The sequence below is a fragment of the Cimex lectularius genome, unplaced genomic scaffold (assembly GCF_000648675.2).
Source record: "Cimex lectularius strain Harlan isolate CLEC.00 unplaced genomic scaffold, Clec_2.1 scaffold287, whole genome shotgun sequence".
Lineage (NCBI taxonomy): Eukaryota > Metazoa > Arthropoda > Insecta > Hemiptera > Cimicidae > Cimex > Cimex lectularius.
In genome coordinates this window covers 263,832-285,390 of record NW_019392990.1, presented here as the reverse complement: position 1 = coordinate 285,390, position 21,559 = coordinate 263,832, and the positions used below count along the sequence as shown (strand labels likewise).

The window sequence follows — 21,559 nt, the reverse complement described above, 5'->3', positions numbered from 1 at the left end:
TATTGTTGAATAAGTCTGTATATCAGAGTTGAGGTACTTTTTTACAGAAACATACAAAGCGTTTTCAACAAATATTGTTGTAATAATTAATCATACGGATTCGGCCATGCTTGTATAAAATAATAGATTACTTGTTTCTGTTTTTATATTTACCAAGGTTTTTAGGATTTTTGTATTCTCTATCAAGGTGGCCAGAAACTAAAGCAAACAATTTTACAGTACAAATGTTTATTTTTATGAACCTAAAGATATGTACTCTTACTCCTACAGCTCAACGTGTTCCACACAATTGCAAGGTGTCATTGCTTGGCTCCATATAGAGAGCGAGTAGGAGAGTTCTTGTTACCTGAAAAATAAGTTTTTCTTGGGTATGGATGAGAGTTTTGGAGGAAACCGAGCTGTATTGTTGTCATAGAATTGATATATAGCCAAAGAAAAAAAAATCATTATATTAATTACAATTTATTTATTATAATGTAAATAAAATTAACTGAAATCATAAATTTACGAATTTCAATACAAAATATTTCATTAATGTGTAGAGATTAGTGACCGTTAATCGATAGTTAATCAGATATCGTGAGATGCGGTCTGGTGTGATGTAGGTTTCAGAAAAACATTTTCTTTATCGTGCCAACGTTTCGATCTTTTATTGAGATCATCTTCAGGGCCTGGGATTTACAAACAATGTTTACATTTAACAAATACATTTAGGATGTGTTCACTTTTCCACATCCTAAATGTATTTGTTAAATGTAAACATTGTTTGTAAATCCCAGGCCCTGAAGATGATCTCAATAAAAGATCGAAACGTTGGCACGATAAAGAAAATATTTTTCTGAAACCTACATCACACCCGACCGCATCACACGATATCTGAATAACTATATTTCATTAAGATAATTTGAAAGTTTAGTGAACATTAACTTAACATGAGGTTTTTTTTAATCGACTCTTATTTTTGAAAATCTGTTTTAGTGGATCAGTATGACTTACACCTGAATAAGTCTATTATCGTTACGCCGATACGTTATTAACAGATTTGTAAAACTTGTTACATACATTTTAACCTATCATTAAATGATTTTCCGGTGTTTTGGTAATTTTTTTTTCAAACCATCTTAGTTAAATATTTTATTTTTAAAATTCGTGAATTTTTGATCTCGTTTAATGTGGTTTCATAAAAATAATTGTTCTGTAATTAATATAACAATAAAAATAAATATACTTTGAAACTAAGAACAAAATACATCTAGTGTCCGTTTTTGTCTTTGAATGTGCACCTAGTTTTGTTGTTACTGACGTTGAATGTATTTACTTGCTTGATAGTGTAGTAAGAAAGGGCTGATGATATTGAGTATTTATCGACCCTGAATTAGATTAGTTATATAATAAGTGGAACGTTTATATTTAAAAATATTTAGGGGATGACATGTCGCAGCCGTTGACAGTCTTTATAGGATAACTTGAGAGGCGTGACGAGGCTTTACATGGGATTGCAAAAACTCCAATGCTGTTGTTTCGAAGATTAAGAAAATTGAGTTATATGCAACATCTGTATAAATGTGCAGAGTTGAGCTTATAGCAGCGAAAGATTGTTCAAATAAAAAGTTCAATTCAAGCAACTTATAGTTTGTAATAATTATATCCACGTGAAATCAAGAAATTGTCCAAAAATGAATAGCACAATAACGAGGATTATTTTAAGCCGAAATGGACGGTTTCTTAACTATTTCTCATTATATGGAATGAATGATTTAGTAAAGGAAATTGAGTTACAACAATTATTTTGCGGGAGAAAACTCCATACACATTTACACAGCTGTACGAGACAATCTAAAATCTTATTACTTTTTTATTTATCGCTAAACAAAACGACTTTGTAGTAATTCCAAAATGTCCTTCTAATTTGTAGGTCATCACATGAATCGGAGATAAAAACTACAGCCGTATCGGTTTAACTGCGGTCAAACCGATTATTATTCCTCCGATAAGGTCACAGTTCAACCCGGCTACACTGAGGAATTTTATGGGCCAGATGCAGACCGCGGTCACAGGCGGCCAATATACGGGCCTTGGGACGTTGGCTCTCGTGAAAATTCAGGAGTGAACGGCTGACAATAAAACAGGGCGTGTTAAAGTGTTTAATGGAGGGCGGGGCATAACGACACCCTTTAAATTTTTTATCGACAATAAAACGACGAACCGCACCCCGCCTGATGGACGAGTTTTACCCGGAATGACCCGGTTCCAAAATGTTGGTAGACATTGAGTTTTCCTTTCGAATAGCTTCTATTTTTTATTAGTTTTTGCGATATTACATTATGAATAATAACTAAATTTTGACGTTACCTGGTACTGGTATCAGCAATTTAATGGTTAATGTTACGAATAAAAACAGTAAAACTGTCGTATATTACACTAAATTAATTTACTTTTATGAAACAAAAGATGATTTTTAATGAGAAAGATATATTCTTTTAGATAAAATGATTTACCGTTCAAGTAATATGGTATGCTGTATCATACTTGTTGTACTGTTTATTGCTTGTTGAGTGTTTAAACATGAGAACTTTAATATATGTAAATTAATTAATATATTCTATGCAAGTGATAATTTATTGACTATTTAGGTGATCATGCGGTATTACAAATACAATATAGTTCATCGCGCTTTATCATTGATTTCATAAATTATATTTGTTTTTACATATATCGGGGCAAAATAGTTTGCCATCGCTCTTCTTCCTTACTGTTATTTCCTTTTTCTACTAACATTTCTTATTCTACTTCATTTTTCCGTCCCTGCAGCAAAGTTATATTCACATGAATTAGACTTTGAGGTGTTAACGTAAATATCTCTTATATCTATTGGATGCTTTTCCCTACCCAAGGCCTTGTCTGTCAAGTATAAAAATTTGCATATTATTACAAACACACAAATTTTAAACACTTAATACAAATATAATTAGACTTAAAAACAAGTTAGCCTGGTTATCGATCATAAACCAGATTTCTCGATATTATTAGAGTTAGCTTCAAAACCGAGATTTAAGATCAAACATAGACCATAAACCATGTGACTTTAAAATATTGTAATCTATTATGTTCCTTAAGAAATTCTATTTTCAATTCACAACAGTTATTACTAAAAAACAGTCGTGATGTCAATTTATGAATGACGGTACGGTAATTACTTTTAGTTAAGTTCTCTAAACAATAATATAAAGTTTGTCGTATAAACATTATGATGAAAAAGCTACGTAATGATTGAAAAAATATTAAAACTTTCATGACAACTGTTAAACTAATTACTCTTCTCGCAAAAACTTATCATTTTATGTTCATTTATCTATTTATCTCACCCACAAAGGTTACTTGTTATATAACTCCAATGATTTTTTAATTTGATCATACCTATCATTTTCGTCTGCCTATCTTCGCTTGGTTAGTCTGACTGATGAATTTATCCATCTTCAGTGTTAAGTCTACATAATATGATGCAAAAAATGGTAATTTGTTACTAATTATACTGACATACTGAAGGTGGACTGAAATATCGAAACAAGCCTAACAGGCTAATCCAAAAAGGAAAGGGAAACCAAAATGATGGGTAACGATCAAATTATACATTTACCACCTCACAGGCCCCACAAAGAAATCTCAAAACCTAATTTCAAATCTTCAGATATCATATTAATTGTTCCAGGTATTTAATTGTTCTTCAATCTGTTTATAATAGTGGACTAGTTTAGACAGTGGATTGATAATATGGATATAACAATATTAACAAAGTGTCCAAAGCAAGTAACTGATTCCTGGCGAGAAATAGATGGAAATTCAAGGGAAACTGAAAGACAAACACACAGGGTGAGTTAATTAAACACTCAACCCCTTTAAACTTTGTGTACCGAGTTAGCACCAAAGCTAAATTTTACTAATTTTAGTTAACTTTCTAAAAGGCGTTTTAAGCGAACGGTTGAAAGCGCTAATTATTTCTTCTGAGTGATTATTGTTTGTCGATTTTAGAAAAAGAGAAAATTATTTTAGAAATAAAACACATCCTATAGATGAAGGTTATAATTGTTATGTAAATCTATAAGCACCGTTGAAATCCCCGTTAATTTTTAGAGAGAATCAAAATCATAATTCCATTGAAATTTTTTAATTTAATTTAATGCCCATTTAGTATGTAATGCTTAAGAAGTTTACAAACAGCTAGAAGGTCAAGGAAGAAAGACCCAAACGTTTTGCCACCTTCATCTTCTTATTGAAAAATTAACGGGGATTTCAACGGTGCTTATAGATTTTAAGAGAAATGTTTAGATTAAAAGATATCACGATTTTCCGACGCCAGGACGTGATATCTTTCAAAATCGATAAAAAGCGAAATTACTCTGAAATGGTTGAGAATCGGACCATGGTCAATATGAACTTTTTTGTTCATTTTAGGGTCAAGAATCTACTGGTGAAGTTTGTAGCACGAGTAGCAAGTCACTCTCAAACATTAGCAATCCTTGAACCACCATTTTTTCTCTTTTTGTCATCAACATCTTGGTCTCACAACCACTAAATAAGAAAATGACGAGTGCGTTGGAAGCGTTATTAAATCAGGTAGTTTTCCTCAAATTTGCTGCCTTCTGAGACTAAAATTAGAAACTCTGGATTACTTTATACACTTTCCGATTTACACAATTTTCCACTCTTTTTGTAGTTCTGGCTGAAATAAAACACAAAAAATTAGCCCAAACATTTTGCCACCGTCATCTTCTTATTGAAAAATTAACGGGAATTTCAACGGTGCTATTAGATTTTCAGAGAAATGTTTAGATTAAAAGATATCACGATTTTCCGACGCCAGGACGTGATATCTTTCAAAATCGATAAAAAGCGAAATTACTCTGAAATGGTTGAGAATCGGACCATGGACAATATGAACTTTTTTGTTCATTTTAGGGTGAAGAATCTACTGGAGAAGTTTGTAGCACGAGTAGCAATTCACCCTGTATATATGTTCGTATTTTTTAACCCTGCGAATAGTTTCAGAGTCTAACCAGGGGGTTATTTTTCTCAAAAACATGACGAAAGAACTGAGTGTTTTTTATTTCCTTTCGAATTAGTAAGTGAAAATAGAGTAAAAAAGAGAATAGCAATTCTAGCAAAAGCAAAGAGAAATACAAAATCTCGTTCATTTCCGTCTTTATCGTGAGGCCAATTTATGGTAAAAACGTTTTAACTGTAATGTCTATTCAGTAATCCTCTCCTTCCTCCGTCGGTCTTTTTTTTATCTCAAAGCAGTATTTCTTTTAAAATTATAAAGGTTATGCAAATGATGATGAACCTTTGAAACTAGAGAAATAAAATATAATCATGTTATAAATATAAACAATATTAATATAAATATTTTTTGATTTGAATAATTGAAAAACTGTTTAATTTGATTTTTTGTGAGTACATGTGAACTAACATTTAAAAAAATTAATTGACAACATGTATATTTAATATCTTATATATATTCTGATAGGTAGATAGATAGAAATACTTTATTTTACAATATCATGAAATATATAATTAAAAGTATTTACAACATGGAATTAAATCCGTCTGTCGTCGGAGAATGTTGTAAATTGAAAAATTAAACATAAAACTCTGAATATACATGACTTTTTGGTCCAGATCCTTAACTTTTTTTATAATTTTGGTATTTAATGAAGGAAAGGATTTAAAAATTAGATTTCTGGACTAATTCGTATCTATACTTCCAGGCGTGGCGAGCAAACCTTATAACAGCCCGGGGATCCGAACCATTCAACAGCTCAACGATTTGGGCTCTTGAGAGAGTGAATGAGTTATTTGCAGGGTAGTTCGCTATGAGTTAGAAAAATGGCTGATAGTAGAATATAAATGGATCACATTGACGCAAAAATGTTCCCAAGACATTCATTTTCTGGCGATTTGGTCACCCATATTCTTGGATAAAAGAATATACCTCAAAACATTCAAAACATTCCATTCGAGCATAAATTATAAAATTCACCTATCTCTAGAAAAATTCGTTACATCATAGTGAATTTTTGAAATTCTTTAAAACTAGTTCAATGTTCAAATACCAAATGTTTGCGCTAGTAAAATGGTTATCAATTGAACTGAAGGAATTTTAAAATTTGATAGAAAATGCATGGCTAACGGAGAAAATATGTTCTTTTTGTGTCTTGTTCTGTTTAAGAAAAAAAAATAAAAACAATTAATAAATAAAAATCGAATTTTCCCCACGGAGTTAATTAGATAATTTTTTTACGGCATTCTTTTCTATTCACACTGTACTACCATCGAGTTCTTTTTTATCATCTCATAGCACACTATCCTGTATATATTCTCATTTTTAATTAGTCTTTTGGTAACGTTACAGCTTTTACATTAATCAAGTCAAAACTGTAACCCGTGTTGTGGAAATAGTCCGACAAAACAGACAAACTTCCGTCCAATTTTCCGGTGTTATAAATGTGGTCATATATGCTACGATTCTTTAATTAATGAGCTGCTTACTATGGGAATATTAGGATGCATCAAAACAAGTTATTCAAGGAAACTCAGATTATATAAGCGTTGCTTTTATGAACCTCCGTTCGTCTTCTGTTTTTAAAAAAATTTATTTTTATTTTTGCTTTAATTATTATTATTATATTTAAAAGTTACATGCGTGCCAAATTATTGTAGTCTACGTCTAAATAGTGCTGGTAATTTGTCTGACGTACTGCCTACTTATATCAGTGTTTTAAATATGAAAACGGTTAGTAGCTATTCTGTTAGATACATTATTAACATACAGATTCTGTATGGAGATTATTATTTGTCTTTCAGTCAATATATCTTATCAATTTTTCAGTCAATAAAGGTTCTACGTATTATATTAGAACCATAGAAATATTGCGCTTTATCATTCTATTTGTACTTTTACAATACATTTATTAGACTTAAGTTTGTGCAAAGGTATGTTAATTTACGCGCTACATTTAGTTTGATTTTTGTTGAATGTTGGGACGTGAAAATTAAAATTCTGTTCTCACGAAGGAATATATTTCTGATATTTCTGAAAAGTTTGACGAATGAACTGAGTGTTTGTCTTTCTTTCTTTTTCAAACGTGCCTCATCCAAAATCAACAAAATTAGTAATTAGTTCGTTCATGTATATAAGTAAATACAGATAAAAATACAACAACCTTTTTTTCTTAGGTGAGTATGAAAGATATAAAAATCAAATGAAATTAAATTTTTCGTCGGAAGCAATCTCCTAATAATACGATTACATTTTATTTCTCCAGTTACAAAGGTTCATCAATTACATAACATATAAAATATTAAAAAATACTGCTTTTAATTTAAAAAAATACCGACGGAGGAAGGAGAGGATAACCGAATAGATATTACAGGTAAATCGTTTTTACCTGAAATTGGCCTCACGATAAAGACGGAAATGAACGAGATTTCAAGTAAATTCCCCAAGAGTTCATTATCAGTCGAGCGTTTAGATTTTTATTTTGATTGGATTTATTTCAAACGTAATTAAACAACAAAAGCAAACGAATGATCATTTTTCTCAATTGAACCAGTTGAAGTATATTCTAGAAACGCAAAAATATCAAAAACAAAAATAAAAAAAGAGAGAGAATGGATTTTACACAATGATATAATTATACTGAGTTAACAGCGTTATGAGACGGGCTATGGAATAAGAGCACTAATCTGATTTATATAATTGGAGTTGAATTATAATTTCCCATTTAATTCTTCTTATAAAATATTGAGTTAATTGATTGCGCCAAGTTGACTAATTTAAAATCAATACGCCATTCATTTAGTTCAACCTCATTATGAACGGAAAGCAAACAGTTCCCTAAAAATGAAAAATAATATTGCAGGATATTATTTCAAAACGTTTTATTGAATTATTGCATTATGTGATGTTTCATCAATGATTTCTTTTTTTTGCCAGAAAATAAAGGTAATCTAACAGTAGTATTCGACAGTTAAAATATGAAAAATGTTTATAAATCCGTCTGTCTAAATTTGTGCTACTACTATTATTTGACTGTAACTGTTGTATTTATATAGTTATGTAAACTACACACCGATCTACCATACATGTAAGTGTTTTATAGCCCTCACATATTATGCAAAAATTAAATCAGTTACTGATCTAAATTGTCCCATAAAAATAAAATCATTTTGATTATGAATAACGCACAAATTTATCATTTGGTCTGTAAGTGAAAAATATCCGTAACCTGACACACTACTGATAGGAAATTATGGAAGTTTGTTAATTCAATTGAAATTCTGAGAGTTGATCAAGTTGTCATACAAGGGATGTGTTGTAAACTTGGTGCTTTGTTTCGGAGTTGTCTTCAAATGTAAATGTATGATTGAAAATCAATAAAAACCTAATGTAGGGACTGGCAGAATAAATTTGCAATTACTAATTTCTTTGGTTATTTTGGCCAACTTTTATTTAAACCATACACATTCTGACATTTTTAGCTTTTTTCTTCAAATTATTTTATTCTAACTTCAAAAATGTTTTATTTTTAATTAATTTTTTACTATCTTCTCATTTGTTGTCCATTTTGGATTCGGAGAAAACGTTTTCCTTCATTAAGCTTTAAGCGTTAGATTCTGGGAACAAGGCATTGTACGTCGAAGATAAAAGCCGTTTCGATGTCGGCTCAGTTTTCCCAGAGGAGTCGAAAGCAAACCGGGAGAATCGTAAGCAATCCCTCTGAATCTCTTATAAGACAGGATTGTCACCTGGGGTGAAGACGACTTGCAAACCCAGTTGCTTTATTCATATTAGCTTCCTACGGTAGTTGAGAAGGGTCTGAAGGTGGGAAAGGAAAAATGATTATCACCTGAAATATCACGTATTTGCAGCACCATTAGTTGAACTGCGAGTTGATTAAGAAGTACGGAAAATGGTGTAATTTATACAACGGAAGCAATGTAAGCTGATAATAGAATAATTTCATTATGTAATCTACAAAGTAAAAAAATCCTTAAGTTATTAGGCCAAATTTGAAACCAAAAAAATAACCAATGATGAATCTACATGTGCGGTTATTCAATTACTCTTCACATATATCCTTTTTTCTTTTAAGAAAAAATGACAGACAGATAGGTAAATAATGCGAAGGGAAACAAATACATCTTGAGATATTTCCGCAGATAAGTAAAAAATAAATAAATAGACAGATCCAAACTTCTCGGAGAGAGAGAGAGAGAGAGAGAGAGAGAGAGAGAGAGAGAGAGTGAGAGAGAGAGAGTGAGAGAGAGAGGGTGGGAGGGAGGGAGAGACCTCGAGACACACATACAGGGATATAAAAAAAGAGAGAAGAGAAAGAATGATTGTTTTATTCATTGAAAGTCTAGTTCGAAAATTTCATTACTCTTTACTATGGAGAGATTGAGTGTAAGTGTGTGTGTGTGTGTGTGTGTGTGTGTGTGTGTGTGTGTGTGTGTGTGTGTGTGTGTGTGTGTGTGNTTTTTTTGTGGGAGTTTAAAAAATAATTATTAACCGTGCGATTTTGTGTTTCAATTAAAACTTCCACAAGGGGTCCACATAAAAAAGGGAGTGAGAGTGGGATCATGGATGCTTCTTAATTATTACCGAAGATAAAGTCTATAAACTGGGCCGAGTGAAAAAAGATTCTAATTATTTATATATTTTAATATTAAAACGAAGTTTATTGTGTGAATGCGAAAACACATTAAACTTCATTTTGCTATTTTAATATAAAATGATTTAAAATATTAGCACTTAAAGCTACCAAAATGTGAAAGCTTTCTCAAAAAAGGAGGAATTAGTATGTTAAATAAAAAATGGAATAATAATGTAAATGAAATAATAATTGATGCGTTTTGCCTATGTAGAAGTAGTTTATTGTATCACTCGACATTGTTGTAAAAAGATCACAAATAGTTAAGACGGGGCTTTAACATTACTAAAAAATTGATTCCTAACACCGATTGAGATATTTGTAGCGTAGTTGTGAAAATACTAAGTGGAAAAAATTATTTTGATCAAAATAAGAATTGGCGTCTGAAACCATTTCAGTTTTTGTGTAAAGTACGTGAATGAGAGAGGAAAGTGGGCTTAAAAGGCAACCTTGACAAACACGGCATATGATTTCTATTATTTCATTTTAATATATACACACCAATGAAACATTTAAATTTTCATGCCTAATGAAAACAATTGAAACAAAGACTTTTTAAGTGTCTCTCATTTGACAAAATTGTTCAATAAATTAAACCGATAATCAATTTTATTTTTATTCTGAACATAATAATTTATTTTCATTTATTGTTTCTCGTAAATCAGAAATTAGTTCCTTTGCTAAAATTTTGATTTGATGTAGTTTCAAACGTGTCTTAATTTTGCACAAGTTACAATTAGAAAAGCAACGGCGCCGAACTTTTCCAAACTCTCTACACAAAAACGTTCTAAAAAATGCATCAAGTTACAATTTTCACCAATTAGTGAAACTTTTAGAGTGATTAATGTTGCAGTGCAAAACCTCAGGAAAATAACTGGAATTGGACCGGCTCATAAAAAAATCAATTAACCTCCCATCAATTTCGTATTGAGTTTTCGGTTAGTAAATTAAGTTTTAAAATGTAACATTTCAAAGCTAATTGGGTTTTAAAATAAATTCATTTGTTATTTGTTATTATTATTGTATTAATTTTTATCCAATTTTTTTAATATCGAACTTTTTCAAATGATATATCATTCGTTATTTTTTACCCTTTTTTACGTTTATTATTAGTTTTTATAATTTTAGTAGGTTTATGTCAAAATAATTTACTCGGTACGTTTAATAATTAGTTTTGAATAATGCGATTTTTCTGTGTCGACTGGGGGTGATAAAACCACAATTTGGTCGTTACCGATCATTGTTCAGCGTGGGTCTGTAATATCTTATAAAAACTATTTGGTATTCACGCCTTGCATTTCATTTTGGTACGCTGACATCAAGGAAAACTCTCTGAAGATGGCAAAATGCTGAAATTTGTCTGAGATAATTAACACACCAGTTATCGGTTATGACGAAATTCATTACAGTTTTAATTTTGACAAGTTCCATATAAACTAATTTTTTTAGAGAACATTACACCATCCATTTTTTTGTAATATTAAGCTATGTTACAATTCTGCTTTTGATAAAGTTTTTTTTAATTTGTTTGAGCCTTTGTAAATGCAAAGAAGAGGCCTAATCGTGAAGACGTTTTGAAGGGAAGTTCAAGCGAGTTTTGCCTTAAGTATGTAAACAGAAATTAAAAGAAGGCAGTTGGTAATCGTTCATTCCACCGTCTAAAAAAGCGCTGGCTTCCCTTGTAAAGCTAACCGTTTTCAAACGGCTCCCCCATCCTCCGGAGGCAACAATCCGCGTACTCCAGTCCCATTGTGCCATAAATCCCGACGCCTTCCACAATAAAAACGGGGGGAGACTCGCGGAGCTCTTAAATTGAAATAAATCGTATGTTCATTTGCATGAATTCCCTTAAAGTCCGAGAAACAGGAGGATTTATGTTAACGCTATAATTTTTCCAGGAGACAAGCGGAGGGTAAAACTTTTTTTGGAGGCTGAATCATTGTTAACTCTAAAGCGTGTTGTTATTTTCAGTTTGTCGTATAATGTCTATTTTCCATTTAAATCCCAAGATTGTCTGATTTAGTGCTTATCAACGGCTAGAATCCCCGGTGGATTTTAGTTAACACAAATGTGTCAGGCGAAAAAAAAGTAGAAACGAGTACTGACAGGCAAAACGAAACTGTTGCAAGCTGAGTTTGTGCCAGAAGTTTGTCACATCCGGTATGAGTCACGAACGGCGGAAACGACTCCTTTTACTTCGGTTGAAGTTTCAGTCTAACGATCCTTTTTTATTACAACTCCGGAGGAGCACGCGAGACGTTCCGGAGGCGGGGGCGGGCGTAGCCGACGCCTGATCGGGCTAAATGCCCTTTTAAAAAGTTAACGGAAACAAATCGAAGACTTTTTACGACCTACTTGGGTAATTTGGGCGTTGGGGAAGTTGCTTAAGTTAAATTATTCAATTTTGGCACGAGGCAATTTGCATATTTGACTAAACCAACGAGCAATCCAATTGTCGTTTGAAAAAGTAATTAGATTATTATATTATTACACAACAGACCAATTATGTATTTTAAAAACGTAAATTATTGCTACATTTTAGCACAAGGTAATATTATAATTATACCTATTTATTAACTTATCTATATTGATTTATAATACACATTGACACGTTGGTGGCAATTAAACTTATATTTAATTAATTAAGGTTTTTAGTTGAGAGAAAAAAGTCAATGGCACGAGCGGGATTCGAACCCACGATCTTCGGCTAGCTACGCCGCTGCTCTACCACCTGAGCTATCGTGACCTCGATCCACTCGGACACTAACTTCCCATCTAAACCCCCACCTTTTGAAAACTGGCAAATAAGAGGGAAAATTCAAAAGGTAGGGCTGAGATGGGAAGTTGGTGTCCGAGTGGATCGAGGTCACGATAGTTCAAGTGGTAGAGCAGCGGCGTATCTAGCCGAAGATCGTGGGTTCGAATCCCGNGTTGCGAAACAACTTAATGTGAGTAGGAACCATCTTTTTTAAAAAGGATTAAATAATCATTGTTATATTTAAGCCTTAATTAGAAAGACACCTTGTAAAAATGAAAATTATAATTAAGAAATACGATAAATTGATATAACAATTTATATATCAATAAATACAGTTAACAGCTTCAGTTAGAGCTGAATAAAATGAAATGTTAACATTAAGTTTCCTGACTTCGGTAAGAGAGAACCCTATGGTCCTATGTAAGCTTCAGGTTAACAAAACTATTCATTCATTCTCTCGCTCTCTCTCTCTCTCTCCCCCTCTCCCTCTCCGACTCCCTCTCCCTCTCCCTCTCCCTCTCCCTCTCCCTTTCCCCCCTCTATCACTTTTTCGTTTCTTTATCCCTCCCCCTCATTTACCTTATCTTTTTCTTGTATTAGTTATTATAATAAAATATTTTTTCGTTGGCTTTGTCGCTTAATTTATTTTTTAATTATTGTTTTAATTAACCAGCATGTTTTCTAGATTTATTTTGTACAAGTACGTATGTGGTTGGAAATAACAATGAGTGTGTAAATAAGAACATCACACATGTTTATAGAACATCTCTGGATTTAGATATAAACTGAAAAAAACCTCTATTCATATTTGTATGGGAGGTTAAAGTAGAAACTTCCCTGCTACTATCGAACCGGTGGCTCCCTATTTATCTAAGTATCGCATGACAAATTATCTCAACGACAGAGACAGGGGTCGCAACCGGAAATATTGAGGACACTGTTAACTTGCCACGGAGTTAGATGGATTACCTGGGACAATAACCGGCTTGACAAAGGCAACTTTATAGATTATGTACAACTCACAGCGACGAGGGAGAAAGGTCGGGCATGCAGTCATGGCAATAAACTTCAAGATTCCTCGGCTAAAATCAATAGGCGAGATGGAGGAAGCGAGCAAAGACTGTGGACGGCCAACGGATTTGCAATTAAACGGGTCTCTATTGTTCGTGGGACGTCCGAGTGAATAGGGTTAATCGAAAATAGTCTGAACTAAATGATATGATGAATTCTGATAATCAGAAATTGTCGTTAAAATATTATTTCCCGTTTGCCCTTTTGTAGTGAATCTTCAAGAGTAAATAAGACAGACAGAAATGAAGAAATTATTTCGTTATATTTCTGAATGAACGTGTATGTACGAGATAATACTGAAAGTAAGACAAACGGAGTAAATTTATTTTGTAAGTTGTGAATTAGATAAGCTAGAAAAGAGTTAGAGAGAGATAGAGATAGACTAGATAGATATGATTAGATAGAGAGTGTGTGAGAGTGAGAGAGAAAGAGAGAGATAGAGACAGAGACAGAGAGAGAGAGAGAGAGAGTGAAAGAGAGCGAGTGAGAGGCGGGAGAGAAAGAGAAAGCAAATAGCAAGAGGGGGTGAAAGGGTAAAAGATAATGGGAGGGAGGGTAAGAAGGAGAGATGGTGAGAGCGAGAGCGAGAGAGAGATAGCGTATAAGTGTAAAGTGTAAATAACAAATTTTAACATAAGCATCTGATGTAAAATGTAATTTCACATAATATTATAGATTATAGTAAACTAAAGCCTTTAATTATAGTGTAAACTAACTGATTTTAAAAATATATCAGAGAATTACATGAAGATAAAATAAAGTAATGTGAAGTTAAATAGTATAGATAAGCAGTATTATAGGGTTAAGTGAAAGTGAGGTGAAAAAGAAGTTGGTTATTGTAAAATCTAGTAAACCAAAGCAGATAAAAGCAAAAAAGTTGAGTGCATTGTGTTTGAAATGAATTAGTGTAGGACAAAGTATAAGGCAGTAATAGTAAGTAAAGCAGAATAAAATAAAAATAAGAGGGCAAACAAAAAGTAGTGTAAAATTTAATTGAGTCATAGCGCAGTTTTGCGTGTAATCTATAACAAAGTTAATCAGGTAAAACTAAAGAAAAGTGAATAAGTGTGGAATAGATTAACGTGAAAGGATTAATATTCAACAGGGCAGAGTAGAATAAATTTCACTTTCTTTTATCACTAAAGAATAGATAGAAAATACTTTTATTTGAAAGTTTTACGACATCCCTCTGTCGGACGTAATGTATTATTAAAGAGTAGACAAAAACGAGTTGTTTAACCTCTTTTCTTTTGATTTTTTTCCGAACCAGCTTTATGTTTTCTTAGGAGAAGAAACATTTCTTTCGTCTTTATCATGTTTGTTACACGTCAACATTTATTTTACAATCCGCCCGTTTTCCTTTAAGGGTTGTCTCATTTTTAATTCCATGTCTCACGTTCGAAGTAATAAATTCTGACGGATCTCCCCCTTATTGTCATATCGCTTCAGGAAAGAGGCATCGGCTAAGATTTCCCCAGGGGATAAAGGGTCTCACCTGACTCACGGGCCGAACTCTACAGCCCAGGGCGTTTCGGAGATCTTAGCAATTCCAAGCTCGCTATCGATGACAGCTGTCTATTTCAAAAAGGTGACCCTCGTCATACTGGAGGTATGACTTGTCATAGGACACATACGGTGTATGACCAAAATACCGAAATATAATGTGCAAACCGGTAATTTTGACACTTATAAATAGTTTTTTGTCAGCAGAGACCAAGTGTGCTGTCTTTTAATATATTTAAAATATATTTAAAACTATATCAATATAAAGCATTTTAAAAATTAAAATATAAACAACTATATTCGTTACCCATTTTAAATAAATTATAATAATCAATAAGTATGTACATTGATTGGTGTTATGACATTTTTATATTTTATTTCTTAGAAGCCGTAGAAGAAGAAGCATGTAAAATGTACTTTTTAAAAAATTCGTAAATTAAAAAAATTTGTTATTTATATTTGTTATTTATCAAATCCAGAATCTTGGGTTCATTCAATCTTCCGAACTGCCGGCCGTGTTCAGAATCCATAAATATTGTCTAAATCTCAATTTAGTCAACATTATCCAATTTTTTTAGCAAAGTGTTTATATTTTTTTTAAATTTTCTAACGAAATAAACTTTCACATCCGTCACCGCGCGTAGGTCACACCAGGATCACACAATTGCACCTCCTAACTGGGGTGATACCGTTGTGTATGGAAATTGACACTGTAGCACATAAAATAACGGATTGAAAATACATCAGGGGCATAAGTATTTTTACCTTTGTTTGAGATACGTGTTATCTATTGGAACGAATGTATTTATGAATGCGTTTACGGCCCGACCCCTCGATTCCCAATGAATATCGAGTACTCGGAACACGAATGAATGATATAAATTGTTGTTTTATAGTCTTCAATGAAAAGAATGAATGAGAAACAGTTCTTATTTGTTTTAATGTACAGATTGAATGTATTTTTTTTAATCTATCAGAAACCCCATGGTATAACGCGTACTCTGAGGTGTGACCGATACATAGTGTGACCGAAGTATGTTTTGTGAATGGAGGGAATTCTTTCCTTATTTTCCTCGAAACTTAAAAGTAGTATATTGTGTCCTGTTTTCTTGTAACATTTTTGTTTCTTTAATAAAGCACAAAATTCATCTCAGGGGTGAGGTATTTAGCCTGCAGAGCACAGGCGTGTCTTTCTTATATACCATAGCCTTTTCCAGGCTACTGCTGGGTAGTTCTCGTTTCTCTCTCTTCCAGACATAATTTGTTGATAGCCCCATTTTAAGAAAGACATTTTTCTGGAGCATATATGTCTCGTAACTATTCTTTCCCAAGTACCCGAGGAATACTAATAATACTCTAATAATACAAGGGTAGCTGAATTTTTTTAAGTGTATAAAATTTTATTGTACGTATAAAGTATACATGCTATATGTGAGTTTATACTTCCTCGACTTATGAAACCCTATGTTTAACCCTTACGTGAGGCCCTTGTTAGTCTAAGAAGTAAATGTACGCATATAATAAACACAAAATACTTTATCCTGACCCAGAGGACTTGATATAACTGTAGGCAATTGAGAAAAAAATCCCCTCTATTCACGCTAATAAATTACAATTTTCATATCAGACTTCAGTCCCATTGCGGATTATTCGGTTCCGATTTTTGGAGTAAACAGGGTTGTTCTATTATATATAGTAGTAATAGTTGTGTCTACCTAGTTTGGGTTGAGAGTGAATGTATTACTAGCGTGAATGTGCAATGTAATGGGGTGAATGTGGGTCGACGGCGTAATATCGAGTATTTCGTTGACCCCTCAATTAGGTTAGTTACGTGTAAAGGGTGATGGAAGAATATCGAGTACTCCATCACTCTAATATGTGAATGATATGTAAAAAGGAGTGAACGTATTTAACAATGAACGTGAGTATGAACGAATACGGAACTGCATGTGCTGGGTGGTGAATTGACCTAGTTGATGACAGCACCCTCCGACAGCAACCGCCAACACCCGAGGTGGTTGATTCTCCAGTCTGCCGGCAATTTACTGTAAATAGCAAAAGCTGGAATAGCCGGTGGACTACGAGAAGCCAATAGGCTCAAATCCAAAATCCTTTTTTAAGCCTATAAATGAAATACAGCACATATCCATTTATGTCCGAGAACTCAATATTTCTCGGAAGTCGGCGAGTATCGCTGCTCCATTCTTGTTAGTAAATTCATTCTTTCCAATGAATAACGTATGTATTAACATAAACACAAAACGATCTTTAAATATTTTAAAGCTGAGCCCGCTTCTGCGCCCCCACGCCTATTTAATTTACTCATTTGAACTAACCCAGCTGCATGATTTGCACTAAAATAATAATTTAAATATTCTCAATGAAAATAAAAAATATTTTAAACCGAGTTATACATCTCTTTTTCGTTATAATGGCACGAGCTCTATTTTTCAGGAAAGCACGTTTCAAACACACTTCATGCTGTCGTCCTCTCCAGGTGGGAAGGTTCATTATGAATTCGGCGAACATTTCTCCAGATACGTATCACAAACACGTAATAAACTAAATATATTACAAATTGAATAATACTATTTACATTTTTATTGCAAATGCCGCGTGCCACTTACATTGCACCATGCTGCAGTTACCAATATATTAAATCGTATCAAACCATGCAATAAAAAAATTATTGTGACACATTACGCAATTTAAAAATAAATGGGTTTATCTAGATGTTTGTTTCTTAAAAAATGACTGTTAACACACCAGAGAAAAACTATTACTATATACATACAACAACCACACACAAACACATACAGAAATATATAAGTTATATAATAAACGCCAGGTGGTTTTATTTTTCAATAAGACATTTAAATTTGAAAGAATCCCTCAAACTATCATTATGGTCATGAGGTCTTCTGTAAATAACTAATAATAATATTTTGCAAATGACTTGTTTAATAAAGACTAAATACGGAAGAAAAAATTAAATAATAAAAATTCATGGAAATATTGTGGTACATTTTAATGTTTATAAAGATTTTCTTTTTCCTCTTCTTTGAGTAAGATAATTTATATTTCTTTGTTAACTGAGGAGTTTATTTATTAAAAATGGAACACGTGATTTGTTGTAAAAAGTACAAACTAGTAAGTAAATTAAAGTGAATCCCGTTATATGGGAGGGCTTAAAGTCCAACTGCACTTTGGGTGTCACGGACGAGGTGGTAAAGCCCATGGGCTATGCCGGGTATGAAATCCTGAACCGTTAACGTGCAAATAGGAGTCGGATGCCATAATTACTCAGCAACCGCACCACCCTTCATTGCAAACTATAAAATTAACAATAGTTTTGTTTCAGTGTTTAATAAATTACTGATAATTACGTCTCGCAACAATTGGTTGGTTTTTCTAAATTATGAAACAAATTTCCATGGGGCTTTTTCAGCTCAGTAAAATTTGTTAATTCTAACAATTAGCAATTAATTTAAAACAGAAAACTTTCATATATGAACAAATATATAAAATCTCGCTTACTTTTGTGAAATCTTTTGATTTAGAAAATATTTATTCTTCCATTAATTTATGTTGTAATGAATTGTACTTATTAAATGAAGAAACACGTCTTTCTAATAAATTAGTAAAATGTAAATACGTCCCATGATTAAATATTTCTTACAAGGAACCTTTTGAGCTTAAAACAGTATATCTCATGTAATATAAAATACAGTATAAATCTACCACCGATACGTAGCGAAAAACAAAGAACAAGAAAACTATACTATTCAGGATATCACATGTACAGATATTACTGTTATTTACAAAGTTTTAATATTCTGAAGCCAACCTGACGAATAAAGAATAAGCGATCATCCTTTAAAGGTATGTTTTTTCTTAGTCTAGTCTAGTCGGGGTGGAACATTACATGTTGATTAATTAATGTATGAATAATACACCCAACACTATTGAAAAGAAGTGTGAAATTTAATGCTGTATCCATATTTGACGACGTAAAAGCTAATGGCTTCTGTTTAGCACACATAATTTTTGCTATAGTATATTTACAGAAAGCCAAGTAAGGTTAACCGAATATTGACATAAAAACAAAAACTAGAATTTAACAGTTCAACACCTTAAACATAATACTGTTCCGATCGGGAAAAAAATGAGAAAAAACGGACAACAATGGTAATGTATAAAAATTTCGCTATTCACCTTAAATAATAATAATAAAGTGGGAAGTTTATGGGCCGACAAACAGGTGAGGTCTTCGCCAGCCTCTGCGAGTTTTTTCTCTTCTTTCTCGCGTATTTTGTGTAAACTGCAGCGATTTGAGCGTCTCGATCTACTTTCTGACTCTCCTTTTAAATGCGTACAACGCCGATATCCTAAAAATGCCTCCCGTTTGTAACTCAGGTTGTCAAATACATAATAGAAACAAAACATAAACTACATTACATCGTCACAAACATAGACGTCTAGTCACACCCCCCCCCAGAGTACTCGATATTTTTCGGGGCGGGTTTGAACCCACTCCATTCTCGCTAATAACTTACTTTTACTCTCCAGACGTCACATATTTACCCCAGAGTACTCGATATCCTCGGGACGGGGTTATAAGCAACCCCTTCCTTTCACGGTAATAATTTACACTTATTACAATAAATTAACACAAAGTCAACACAGAACACAACAAACACACAAAAAACGTTTAAAAATCCCTATGGCCCTGAGGTACCGGAAAGGGATCTGTGCCCGCTGCACCAAGACTAAGCACAGGTCCGATGATTGCCAAAATATTGTCTATATACATCAAGCCTTCTACAATATTTCTCCGTTTTTCTATCCTTGCATAACGGGCCCATATGCGGTCGCTTTCTGGCCGGAAGGTTCCCCTGCGTTATTCTAGTATTACCTCAGTATGGCTTTTTCCCTTTTCAAACCGTCCTCCGTGGACCACGGACCGACTTCTTTCTTAACCTGCCGCAGTTTAGAAGGGTTATTGCTATTTCTATGAGCCTAGCGGTTTTCCCATTCTCTTTTTACAGAATTTGAAATTAATAGTTTTAAGTCCGCTGGGCGTACAGGTTGGGAAACGTCGTGGGGCTTCACCTTAAAAATATACTTTTTTTAAAACAAACAATACAGACAAAAAGCAGTCTAATACCAAATTCTTATTTGACGAATTATTCTTATATGTTCATCCTTTAACCACGTAACATGACTTTTAAGGTAGAACAGAAACATAACAGAAGTGCCAAAGCTAACTATAACCATGAAGGTTGATCTCAGTTTATTATTAGTTCTTTATTTTTGGAATTACTAGATTTGGTGAACAGTTTTCTATCCTCTTGGGTTATTCACGGTGAATTTAAGTTGAAGACCCCCCCCTCTTATAAGACACATGACTAAACACAATTAATTGAACATTTGGACCATTGGAATTGGGGATGTTCTTTCACAGATGGGTGCCGGTTTAATTTGTGAAAAAGACGTGGAGAACGCGTAAGTCATATTCTGTTCAAAGGCAGTCAGTAATAGTAAGGGGTGGAACCATCGTCCATACCCATAGCGAAATGCTTATCAAACAGAATTGTTCTTGAGGTACAAGGAGGAAGATCTTCTGGAAGCTGTGGTCCATTCACTCCATTTATAGGGGACAATTTAATGTAAATACATCACTACACCCATTACTTGGAGGATCAAAGGTTTACACACAATGAATTGGCCAGCACATTCTCCAGACATCATCCCATAGTACACTTACCGGACATCATAAAGAGATTGAGCTAGAAGACATCGGTGAACAGCTTCAAAACGCCCATGTTCAAAAATGGGGTTCTGTTTCGCAAAACGAAATCCGATCAATTATTTACTCGATGCCTACGAGACAGACTTATGGCCTTTCGAACGGCCAGATGGGACAAAAGGTTGGTGAATCACTGATTTGGATCAAACTTTTATAATGATTCTACACTCCAAAAATCGGACCTTTACTCCACTTCTTGTGACTAGGCCCTGCTTTTGCCAAAAAAATTGGAAAATTGAAATGTTCCGAATTTTTATATTTCTATTTCACCTTTCTACTTGCTCAAATCAACTATGTGAATGTATCATTTTACAGAATGTTTTATGTAGATTGTAATAAAAATATGGTAAAAGTTACCAAACTATAACTTATTAATAACCAAATAATTGCTAAAAACCAGTTCTTTTTCAAGTAAACTAGCTGATAGTTTTTTTTTAACTTCAATTAATACGATATTTCGTTTAGCACTTCTAGACACCTGTAACTATAAATCTTTCTGTGAATTTAATTGTATCCGTTTTTTTACCACTAAAATTTTTCGGATATTTGAGAAGTCGTAATCTGAATATCTGAATCATTGAAACGGTTATCATTCAACAACGGCTAAAACGATTTTAACATGAAACAGATTATTTGAAAGAGGAGGAATGTAGCTTTTTAACGACCTATATAACAATAAAATACATAAAATATTCCTATAAGAAAAAA

At 33.0% G+C, this 21,559-nt stretch overlaps 1 protein-coding gene and 1 non-coding gene across 2 annotated transcripts in view; both read right to left on the bottom strand.

The window, feature by feature from the left end:
• The window catches only part of LOC106670304, a 281,929-nt gene that overhangs the window by 256,755 nt on the left and 3,615 nt on the right, over nt 1-21,559 (bottom strand). The gene's annotated exons all lie outside the window — the stretch shown is intronic.
• Trnaa-agc lies at nt 12,384-12,456 on the bottom strand. The gene has a single exon. It is a non-coding gene; the product is annotated as a tRNA-Ala (tRNA).